Genomic DNA, 12,249 nt, shown 5'->3' on the forward strand with positions numbered 1-12,249 from the left:
ACTGCTTCTTTCTGCTTTCTCTCCACCCTATGGTAGCTACACAGCTATATGTCTTTCCTAATTAACAAGGGCTTACATCCTACAGATTTCCCTGCCAGTTAACTCATGACACCACTATGAGGTGGGTGCTTGGATCCCCCTTATGCAGATGGGAAAACTGAGGCACAGACCTGAGAAAGTGGAGGAGGTGGGGATTTGAAGCCAGGACTGTGGCCCCAAGGGGCTTCCCTGGTGGCTCAGATGGTAAAGAATCTGCCTGCAATGCCAGCAATGGGGGTTCAATCCCTGGATTGGGAAGATCCCCTAGAGACGGGAATGGCAACCCACTCCAGTATCCTTGTCTGGAGAATCCCATGGACAGAGGAGCCTGGCGGACTACAGTCCACGGGGTCACAGGGAGTCGGACACGACTGAGCGACTCACACGTTCACTTTTACTTCTTTCTGTGGCCCTCGGCCGCTGGCCTCAACCATTACACACACTGCCCAGCACACACACTGCCCAGCACTCGCGGGGACGTGACTAGGGCCTGTGGCTTCTGCACACCTGCTGTGGTCTCCAGCCCCATCCAGTCTCTACTTGCCTCACCTCCCACCCTCAGCGCCCCACCATCCTGCCTCCCATTTTGCGCAGACCTCCGCGAAACCTGCGGCAGAACACTCTGCAGCCCACTCAGAACCAGGGTCACATTTCTGTTAGTGCCATCAACTGAGTGTTCAACGTGTCTAAAACTATCATGTTCTGACTTTTCTCAGGCTTATCCCAGGATGTACAGTAATTTTGCTAATTGTAGAAAAGTGCCAGCTTTATTTTAAGGGACTGTTGCATCAAAGGATATTCCTAAGACTTCTCTAATGTTAGGTCATGATCCTAACAGCTAATAGATAAACGCCAGTGTGAGCAGAACAATGCAAGGTTCTTCCTTGCCATGACCTCGACAGTTAACCGATGATGGAAAGAAAACAAGACCAGAGCATGTGGAAGGGGCAGTGGAAGTGCCCTCCCTCACCCCAAGGTCAGAAGACCCATCCCTGCCTCTGGCTCCTTCTGTCCCTTTAGGTCAGTCCTCTCAGAGGTAAAATGGGACTTCATACTGCCCCCCTAGCCCTTCCCGTGCCACTGTGCTGAGATTTTTATGTCCTTCAGATCTCCACCTCCTCCGAGGGATGTGGAAATTGTCTGGGTCTCCTGTTCTGGGACTTGCTGGGTGGGTGTCTGCCTAGTCCCAGGGAGGCGGGCCGTATTCAAATCTAGAAGCACATGGGCCCCAGGCAGCCTCCAGACTCTATGTTACAGAACTATCATCGCTTCCCACCCGCAGAGAAAACCAGTTAACACTCTATATCTGGGCTTCCCCGATGGCTCAGCGGTAAAGAATGTGGGTTCAATCCCTGGGTTGGGAAGATCCCCTGGAGGAGGGCATGGCAACCCACTCCAGTGTTTTTGCCTGGAAAATTCCATGGACAGAGGAGCCAGGTGGGCTACAGCCCATGGACTGCAAAGAGTTGGACACAACTGAAGCCACTGAGAACAGCACATACCTACATCTAGACACTTTTCTTCTATGCATATACTACCATATGCATGAATTCATTTTACTCAAATGTGATCAAACCATAAATTCTACTACGCAACTTGTTTTTTTCCACTTAATAATTGATTGTAGCCATCTTCTTATGTCAGAACACAGAGATCTACTTCATGATTTTTAATGCCTGGGTAGGATTCTGATGACTGGGCTAAGTATGATTTATTATCCAGCCTCCTCCACCCCATCTCTTGCCTAGATGAGCGAGTCACAGCTCAGAGAGGCCAAAGCCATGTCACAAGGAAGTGCAGAGGAGTGACCTCAAATGGCCAGTCCAAGAAATCTGTTAGAGAATGAACATAGGAAGGAATGCCTCCCACGGCCAGGTCCAGACACCCCAGTGCCCGCAGCCACGCCTCCCATGACCCCTGACACACCAGAAGGTCAGGGGACGCTGCCAAAATATCCTCCGAAGTCGGGCTCCACCCTGGTGGCTGTCTTTGTCCTGGGTTCTGGAAATGTGCCCTGAGGCCTCCAACTAGGACATGAGGGCCAGGAGGCCCCAGAAGCCAGTGCCCTGGGGGCCCGGGTGGCAGACCAGGACTGCCAGTCTGCTGTCATCACACATGGGGTCAGTGCCTGGTGCTAAGGCCTCTGGAGCAAAGCCACCTTCAGCCTCTCCCTCGAGTAATCTGCAAGATAGATTGAGGGACCAGTTCTCACATTGCCAAATGGCAGTACCTTGGAGAAAGAGGCTGGGACCTAGCCCTCTTGACAGGTCCCTTGGCCTCTGGGCCTCAGTGTCAGGAAGCCTCCATGAAGCATTCTCGCCCTCCTACCATTTATGCAAGTTCCTCAGCCCCAGGCTGCACCCCTCCTCTCTGCCACTCTAGCTGCAGGACCTCGTCCATGCACCCTCTCCTCTCTGTGTCCAGGACCTCATCTATACGAATGGGGCTTCAATGAGAATTAACAGGATAATCCCGAGCACGCTGCCTGGAACGTGGTTAGCTGCGTCACTGTCGTTGCTACTGCCCCAGAAGGCTGGCGCACAGCCAGGGGTGGTTGGCATCCTAGCCAAGTGATCCCAGAGCTGATGGGGTAGGGGCTTCTAGGGGAGCCTTCTCCTGCATCTGGGTATCAACCCCCAGAATTCTGTCAGCCCTCAGGAAGGCAATCCCGATCCTCACAGCTGGAGACCCCACAGCCCCAGCGCCCACTTCCATTTACCCCTGGTGCAAAGCCTTGAAAAAGAGCATTTCTGCGTGTCTGCCCTGACATGTAAACAAGCTGACAACTCTAAGCCAGCCCCATAGGCTGCTCCACATTACAGATGAAGAGATGAGACCTAAGACCAGAGGAGGTGCCCAAGACACAGTGAGAGGGGTGGCAAAGCCTCAACTTTTCCATCAAAGGGTGTTTCTGTGGATAAGGAGAAGGTGGCTCCAAAACAGTAATGGGAAACAGGATGCGATGTGCAGAAATGCCATTTTCACAGGACTCTGCAAGGACCCACGGACTCCCCAGACCAGGATGCCTTTAATTAACACAGGCGAGGATGTGAGAGCTCCTGCTTCTCAGGGCACCACCACCGGCCCCCCACCCCTCACTGAGCTCAAATGCAGAAGATAAGGTCAGGACTGAGGCTTGGCCAGCGTGGCTGGCAGCAAGGAGGACTGTCCTCGGGTCAGGGTCATCCATGCCAGGCTGCCGTCTGCAACCAGCACAGCTGAAATGAAAAGCCACTTAAAACACATGGAAAAATTAAGGCAGGAGACAGGGTCACGCGCTCATGCCAGTGCTTTCACATGTAATCTTTCTTTTACAACTCCAGAGACAGATGTTATCATCCCCATCTCATAGCTATGGAAACCAATTCAGAGAAGTCAGGTAACTTGCACAAAGTCACACAGCCAGCATGTAAACAGGCCAAAATTAGGCACCCACTTCCTAAGAGCCCAAAACGCCAAGTCAGGCTTGCAAGTCCAGGAGCCCCGGAGCCTCAGAAAGGCTCAGGAGACTGGGCCCAGCCAGGCTGCCGTTTCACAGAGGAAAGGGGATCCAGACAGCTCTGGAGTGGGTGGTGGGTGGGCAGGGAGGGGGTCTGTTGGCTCCACCCCAGAACCAGCTCCGTGACCTTGAGGAAATCACTCCTCCACCTCTGAATCCTGGCTACAGGGCACTGGCAGGGAAACAGAGGGAAATAACCTCTGACTGCTGAAAAAGGAAGTGAGTCAAACCTGCTGAGCCCGTTAGACACCTTGGAGGCCGGCTCAAAAGCTCGCCTGAACTCACAGCTTGTGAGCAACCTGGGGACTGGGAGAAGAACCCCACACCTGTCCTCCCCCAGGCCCTGGGGAGCCAGGCCGTCCAGCCTCCCCAGAGAGGAACCCCAAGGCCTGGCAGGGGCGGCAGGCAGCCAAGCTTCCCTCCAAGCGTGTGCAGACAGCCAAGGCCTGAGTCACTCCAGGCCTGGCCCAGGGAGGTGGGCCAGCTGCCCGAGTCATTCTCCTGACTTCACCCAAGGTCATCCCAGCGAGTCTCCTGCAGGGCCAGGAGGGCCCACGTCGGGGAGGGGAGAGTCCAGGAGCCAGAATCCTGGTCCCACTTCTGCCTGGTCCTGGAAAGGCTGTGTGACTTCAAGAAATCACTTCACTTCTCTAAACCTCAGCTTCCTCGTGTGTCAAAGTTGAGATCACACACACCTACGTGGAAGGGGTGTTGTGATAGAACTTACATGGGTAACTGAAGACAGGGAGCACCTGACGAGACAGGATGCTGTGACCTCCGGCCCTGGTCGTGGCCCTTTTCCAGAGTTCCACTTACACCTTGAGTGATCTTATCTAGTCCCACATCATTAAATACTATCTACATGCCAAACTGGAAAAGTCCCTGATGCTGGGAAAGACTGAGGGCAGAAGGAGAAGAGGGTGTCAGAGGATGAGAGGGCCGGATGGCATCACCAATGCAATGGACATGAACTTGGGCAAACTCCGAGAGATGGTGGGAGACAGGGAGGCCTGGCCTGCTGCGGTGCCCGGGGTCGCAGAGAGTCGGACACGACTGAGCAACTGCATAACATGCCGAATGTTGCCTCCCAAATTTCTCTTGCCGTGAAGTCTCCCAGGAACACACCCTTCAACCCCACACCTGCATTGCCGACCTGCTGCCTCCACACGAATGTCCAACAGCATCTCCAGCATAACTTATCAGGTGCACAGTAAAGACGGGACGGAAAGGAGTTGGCAGCGCAGCAACTGTGGGCTCTCGTCCCGTCTTCCTCCCCCAGCTCATCGCAGTGGTGGGGACGGGGTGCTTTCTTCATTTCCAAAGCCCGTTCTCTTCCACGTGTGCAGGATTGCCCCACCTCACGGACGAAGCGACCGAGGCCAGGGCAGCCCCGAGACGCAGTTCAGGTACCTGCGCCCCTACCACTTGGCCTGAGGGCCTCCTCCCTGGCACATCAGGCAGATGGCAGGCTGGTCTTCTTTCCAAGCCAACGATGGCTCCGGAGGGCAGGAGATTGACTCCCCTCCAAGACCTGAATTGAAATTCTACTGCCTCCTGGGAGGGCCAGGACTCAATCCCAAAAGGCAGTGGTTGGCACAGGAGGTGCGGGGCTGGGACGCCAGAGGCCCCTGTGGCGAGCACTGTTCTGCATCACCCCCCACCCCTCCACCGAGGGGTCATTCTGTCATTCTGGAGCGACTACCCGAGGCCGGCCGTGTCCCTGCACGCCCCCAGCTCTCTTCTCTGAAAACCCCCAGGGCCGAGGGACAGGCCAGATCTTGTGATCTGTCTGAGCTGCTGTGATCGCAGCTGTCAGAGGGACGCACTGTCCCTTCTTGCCTAATAAGATCTGGGCCCAGCCCAACGGCCCCGCAGTGCCAGGCCACTAGGTGGTGTCCGAGGGCTCGGGCCACAGCTGCTCCCAGGAAAGGAGACACAGAGCGGCTTCTCCCCAGGGACCAGAGGATCGGCTCCACCCCGACTCCCTCATGATTAAAGGGGATGGGAGAGCCCCCACTGCCCCAGAGGTCTCAGAATACAAGACGGGGAGGGTTTCAGGCCAATTTATTCTCGAGGTGGGAAACATAAGGCACACATGCCACTCACTTCTACCTGGCATCCGAGGCAGACATCACTAATCCATCGAGGCACTGCCCTCTGCAACCCACTCGGCCTCAGAAGCCTGTTCATCCTGGCGCTCTGGACAAGCCCCCACCAAGTGATGAGAACTGGCACGCAAGGTACACCCTGCTTGCCAGCCATTCCATTTCCTGTATGAGAAGACCAGGCCCAGGCTTAGTTTGTCTCATTAGGAATCCAGGCTGCAAAAGCCAGCAGGGCCGGAATGAGGTCATATGATCCCTGGGATGCTTGTGTAACCGTGGCTAAGTCCTGGGGAAACCTCAAGTGGGTGACGGCTGCGTTCATGAAAGACCGCTGGGCCCAGGGCATCTGTGTCCCCGTGCAATTGTCACCTCAGACGTGGCGGGGGCAGGGTGCAGGGAAGTCTGCCCAAGCTTCTTGGTTTCTGAGCTGGAGAGGCCCCAAAGCGGGAGAAAGGAAAGGGGGGACAAGAGACAGAGAGAGGCTGTCAGGGGCTGTGTGTGTGAGTGTCCGAGTGTGTATGTGTGTGTGAGTGCCCGGCGCGGGGGGTGGGGAGGTGGCAGCCCTAACAGAGTCTCCTTGTCCTCCGGCCCCGTACAGGCTTGTTTTCTTCCCAAGCTATTAATGTCATCGCAGCTTCAAAAGCCGGGTGACCTTTAAATGCCGAGCCTCCTGCTCCCGCCCAAGGCGCGGAAACAGCTTAATGGAAACTCAAATGGCCCCAGCTGCTGGGCCCACAACAAAGCCAGCCTCTTTCCCGAGGCGCGCGGAGCTGCTGGGGAGCCACACCTGTGCCCATTCCCGGGGGAGGGGGTGTCAGGAAAGGGCAGGGGGGACCCTCAGCACAGCCATTGGGAAACGGAGGCCAGGCTAGACCTGAGCGGAAGAGGTCGGGGAAGAAGGGGAGAGACAGACTCAGTTCTGCCACGCCTGGCTGTGTGACCTCAGGTTAGCCACTTACCTCTTTGGGCCATCCCCCACCATTCAGTCCAATCTAAGCCTGGGGTAGAAAAAAAAAAATCTGCCTCCCCCCAAAAATATCTTTTAAAAATCTATAGGAGGGGCTTCCCTGGTGGTCCAGTGGTTAAGAGTCTGCCTTGAAATGCAAGGGACACTGGTTCCATCCCTGGTCTGGGAAGATCCTACATCGCACCTAAAGCCTGGGCTCCGAAACCAAGGAAGTCATAAGAAGCCTGAGTACCACCGTGAGGAGCGGCCGGACGGCTGCAACTAGAGAAAGCCTGTGCGCAGCAGCGAAGACCCAGAACAGCCAAAAATAACTAACCAAATAAATAAAACTTTAAAGAAATCTCTGCAAGAAAAAAAAAATGAGGGTGAGACGTTTCAAAGGACTTTAATAAAATCCCTTCCCTATGAAAGGATTGGCCCCAGAGCCTCAGTTCTAAGGACACCGTTGTTCATGTTTGTTTCAGAGGCCCAAAGACTGGGCTTGGCCACTGTCAAAGGGCCAAGAAGTCAACTCTGCCTTCCAGTTGAAAAGATTCAAGACGAAGCCCCCCCAGGCACGAGTGACATGTCATTTGCTTGGGTCATCTTAGTAGAATGATGGTAGTAATAGCAATGATAACATAGCACTTACCACTTGCTTCTTTATGCACCAACCACTATTCCAAGGGTCTTATGCAAGCTAATGACTTTTCATTCCCTCTACAGCCCTGAAAGGTACATGTTACCAATGCTATTTCTACTTTATAGAGAGAAAAGTGAGGCACAGAGGAGTCGAGGAACTTGCTTAAGGTCACACAGCCGAGTGGCCAAAATGATGTGTGAACCCAGGAGATCTGACTCCAGATCTGACAGTCTCACACCATCAGGCCTGACCGCCCTCTGCATTCCCAGAGCTGTGCACAGGGCCAGGGCCCCCCCAGCCCCATCACCCCCCGGCAAAAACTCAGCAAGTATGAACTGAGTGGAGTCCTCATGGGGCAGAATTGCCCCTGGCGCTCCTGTCCAGGGGAGAAGGGAAGAGGAAGGAGTCTTCAGGCAAAGCTTACCAGACAAGAGAGAACCACGGCAATTTCCTTACATAAACCTTTTTCCCACTCCGCCAAGGTTGTCCGTTGCCTGGGCAACCAAATGCTTTCCATCTCCACCTGAACTGGCCAGGACTATTTCCATAACAGTCCCTCTCTCCATCAACAAACGCCATCAGCTCAGCCAAGACACTAGAGGAGATCCGCCCTCAGTGGACAGACCGGAGGCTGCTCCCCAGGGCCCCGCCCAGGGGTTGCAGTCTCGGGGAGCCCCTCTGGGCTGGCAGGATTGTGTCTGTGCCTGGGACCAACTGCAGCAGCTCAAGCTGGGAGAAAGGGGCACTGGCAGCCAGCTCAGGTGTAAGGCGGTGAGGCTGGGCCGGCCTGGGGCCAGCTCCTCGGGAAAGAGCTCCCCTTCAGGCAGGAGGAGGCCCCTCCATAGGCTGGGCCTGCAAGGGCTGGGGCTGAGCCCCGAGGCCTGGGCGGGAACGAGAGATGCATCTGGGCCCCTGGGATCACTGGCCCCTGGGTCAGTGATGCCACACAATTCAGGATCTACACCTGCCAAGGAGCCAAGATCAGGGAGGGGCGCTGAGAGCAGCAGAGAGCCCTCTTCCCCACACTAACACACACTTCGCATCCCTCCCCCACTGATCCATGAATTCCATTTCTATGGGATTCGCATAACATATTTAATGGAACACCATAAGGCTTCCCTCATAGCTCAGTCGGTAAAGAATCTGCCTGCAGTGCAGGAGACCTGGGTTTGATTCCTGGGTCAGGAAGATCCCCTGGAGCAGGAAATGGCAAGCCACTCCAGAATTCTTGCCTGGAGAATTCCCCTGGACAGAGGAGCCCAGCAGGCTACAGCCCATGGAATTGTGAGAGTCGGATACAGCTTATCGATTAAACCCCCCCCCCACCACCACCATACAATGGTAAACAAAAATGAGGTATCTCTGTGCCCAAGACGTACTGCTTAGGAAAACAAGGCGGGGCACAGAACAGAAAGTGTATTTCTCTGTCCTCTACTGCCTTATGGTATGTGTATGTCTATACATGGGCTCCCCAGGTGGCACGAGTGGTAAAGAAAGCGTTACTTGCTTAGTCATGTCTGACTCTTTGTGACCCAAGGACTGTAGCCCACCAGGCTCCTTTGTCCATGGGATTCTCCAGGCAAGAGTACTGCAGTGGGGTCCCATTTCCTTTTCCAGGGGATCTTCCTAACTTAGGAATAGAACTCAGGTCTCCTGCATTGCAGGCAGACTCTTTACCATCCGAGCCAGCCCGCCTGCAATGCAGGAGACCCAGGTTTGATCCCGAGTATTCTTGCCTGGAGAATCCCATGGACAGAGGAGCCTAGCAGGCTATAGTGTCACAAAGAGTCTGACACGACTGAAGTGACTTAGCACACACGCATGTCTGTCATATGGAGAGGGTGAGGGAGTGGGCTCCAAAAGAAATTCTTTTTTTTTTTTAATGAAACTTTTAGTATTTTATTCATTTTCATAGTTTTACAGTATTAGTAAAAATAATGACCATTATAAATAAGTATAGAATGGAAGTTGATGAAAAAATAACCCCAAGTCTTCCTTGACTCCCACCCTCCCACCAAAAAACTAGCTAGTATATGGCAAATATCCTTTTCACATATTATCTTTAGGCATATATTCACCCTGTAGTGGTGGATGGTTTAGTTGCTAATTCGTGTCTGACTCTTGTGATCCCACGGACTGTAGCCTGCCAGGCTCCTCTGTCCACGGTGTTTTCCAGGCAAGATTACTGGAGTGGGTTGCCATTTTCTTCTCCATCCAAAAGAAATTCTTAAGAAATCGATAATGTGGGTTTTCACTGGGGAGAATTAGGTCACGAGAGACAGGTCAAGGAAACTTTTCTCTGTAAATCCTTTTGCATCTTTCAAATTTTTATTCATGCTCATTGATTTAAAAATAAAATAGGCAGAGGGTTTCCCTGGTGCCTCTGTGTTGAAGAGTCAGCCTGCTGACGCGGGGACCACAAGTTTGATCCCTGGTCTGTCCAGGAGGATCCCACATCCATGGGACAACTAGGCGCATGCTTCGTAACTACTGAGCCAGTGCTCTAAAGCCCCAGAGCTGCAACTACCGAGCCCATGCACCGCAATTACTAAAGCCTGTTTGCCTAGACCCCGCGCTCCGCAACGAGAGAAGCCACTGCAAGGAGAAGCCAACGCATTGCAACCAGAGAGTCGCCCCACTCGCCACAACTAGAGAAAGCCTGCACGCAGAAATGAAGACCCAGCACAGCCATAAATAATAGATAAGTAAAATAAGAAATAATATCAAAGTGATGGCACTGCGGTGATATTGTCTGTTCCTTTTTCATATACATATTGTCTACAATGGACGTGACTTTTTAATAATAGCTACAGTAAATATCTGTGAATACTTACTGCTGCCACTTTCTAAGCATGTGGCATGCATGATCTTATCAAAGTCTCACAGTAAAGCAATTATTATCCTCATTGTACAGATAAGCTGAGACTGTGTGTGCTGTGCTAAGTCGTCTCAGTCATGTCTGACTCTGCAACCCCATGAACTGCAGCCCACGAGGCTCCTCTGTCCATGGGATTCTGCAGGCAAGAGTAATGGAGGGGGTGGCCATGCCCTCCTCCAGGGGATCTTCCCGACCCAGGGATCAAATTGCCATCTTTTACATCTCCTGTACCGGCAGGCAGGGTCTTTACCACTAATGCTACCTGGGAAGCCCAAATGAAGACCAGGAGAGTTTAAATAACTTATGTGGCGTCAGAGTCAGTGACAGAGCCAAAATGTGAATCCAAACCACCTGTCCCCAGAGTCCATGCGCTTCGGAACCCCCGCCTTACACTGTTCTCGGATTCTAAAAAACTAAGCCAAACAAACACTGAATGATGATAGGGAAAACATCTTAAGGAAAAAGCAAACCACAGAGCCTCCAGGGTTTCAAAGCTTTTGTAATCCTCCACATCCCAACCCAGTCTTTCCTGCCTGGACTCTCTGGGCAAGCCCCTCCAAGTCCTGCCTTGGTGGGAGCCAGGCTGCTCCCACTCGCTCCCCTGAGCCCCGCTTCCAGGTACAGGCACCGCCCACCTCCTGGTGGAGCTGCGGGGAGCAAAACGTTTCCCTCCAGGGGCAAGGTGATGGCTGATGCTGCAGTCACTTCAGAGGTCAGACCGCAGTGTGGGCCCCCTTCCCGGGGGGCAGTGCAGGGTCGGGCCTAGCCAGGAAGCTCCTCGTAGAGGGAAAACCACACGCTGGGTTTTACTGACGCTGAGTCTGGGTAAGACCACAGGGGTTCAGGGTAAGCTTCACTCGGGGCCAAGCCCGGCTTCCACCCTGGTCCCCGCTGCCTGGGTGAGCGGCACTGCTCTGAGCGTGTGTCTTCGCGTGTGGACTGGGGACACCTGTACCCCCTGATCCTGTGGGACATCACGCACCCTCAGTCTCGGGGTACATAAGAGGGTCTCTTTCCAGAGCCTGGCCTAGGAGTCAGACCCGGGGTCGCGATCCTGAATCCAGTCCTGATTGTGGGGACAAGGGGAGCATGCAGCAGAAGGCAGTACTCAGAGTTGGGGTGCTCCGGGAGCCCTGTGTGGAGCCTCCAGCTGCTGCTGGGGGCAGGGTGGGTCTGACGGGGCCTGGCCCCCGCAGAGGGCCTGGGCCGGGCAGCGGGGGCCCTTCTCAGAAGTGCGCCTCGGGCAGCCAAGGAATGCAGACCCAGGGCAGGGGAGCAGAGGCCTGGGGAGGGCCCGGCTTCAAAAGAGCCGGCGGCAGCTGCAGGGGGAGGGCCATGGCCCCCTCGGCGGGCGGTGGACACCGTCAGAAATTCCAGCGGCTGGGCGGCAGATGGGATTGTTTAGAGCCATTACCAGGCTAGCTCCTCTCCCAGCCATGGGCGGCCCCCTCCCCTCACTCCCACCCCGCTCAGCAGGGCGCCCAGAGGCCAGCTGCCAGCCGTCCCTGACCCACGCTGCTCTATGCCACATACCCGCGGGCCCGCACATGCCCTCCAGAGATGTCAGGATTAGGAAGGCAGGAAGAAAGGCCGTGTTCTCCCTGCCAGACAGGGTGTACGTGTGTGTATTGCCCAAGGTCTGAGCTCAGTGGCCACAGAGCTGGGATCTGTGTGTGTGTTGACGGGGGCGGTGTATGTGTGTGCTGACGGTGTGTGTGTGTGTGTCTCTGTCTGTCTGTGTGTGTGTGTGTCCATGTTCTCCCTGCCAGATGGGGTGTGTGTGTGTGTGTGTGTGTATGTGTTGCCCAGGTCCAAGCTCAGTGGCCACAGAGCTGGGATCTGTGTGTGTGTGTGTTGATGGGTGTGTGTGTGTGTGTGTGTGTGTGTGTGTGTTTCCCAAGGTCTGAGCTCAGTGGCCACAGAGCTGTGATCTGAACCCAGATCGTGGCCTCCTGGGTCAGCACTCTCTCCCTGTGTGAGTGTGTGCACCCAGCACACCAACACACAGCTCACACGCCTGAGTGTGCCGCACACACCAGCTCCGGCAAAGCATTCACTACTGAGAGGATGCCACAAATGTAGGGCCACACTCCTTTAGATTTCCCCGAACTTCCCCCGCAGCCCCGGCACGCCACCCAC

General features: G+C 54.6%; 1 protein-coding gene across 3 annotated transcripts in view; it reads right to left on the bottom strand.

The window, feature by feature from the left end:
• The window catches only part of LOC133231669 (uncharacterized), a 69,098-nt gene that overhangs the window by 231 nt on the left and 56,618 nt on the right, over nucleotides 1–12,249 (bottom strand). The gene's annotated exons all lie outside the window — the stretch shown is intronic.

Source organism: Bos javanicus, chromosome 19 (genome assembly GCF_032452875.1).
Source record: "Bos javanicus breed banteng chromosome 19, ARS-OSU_banteng_1.0, whole genome shotgun sequence".
Lineage (NCBI taxonomy): Eukaryota > Metazoa > Chordata > Mammalia > Artiodactyla > Bovidae > Bos > Bos javanicus.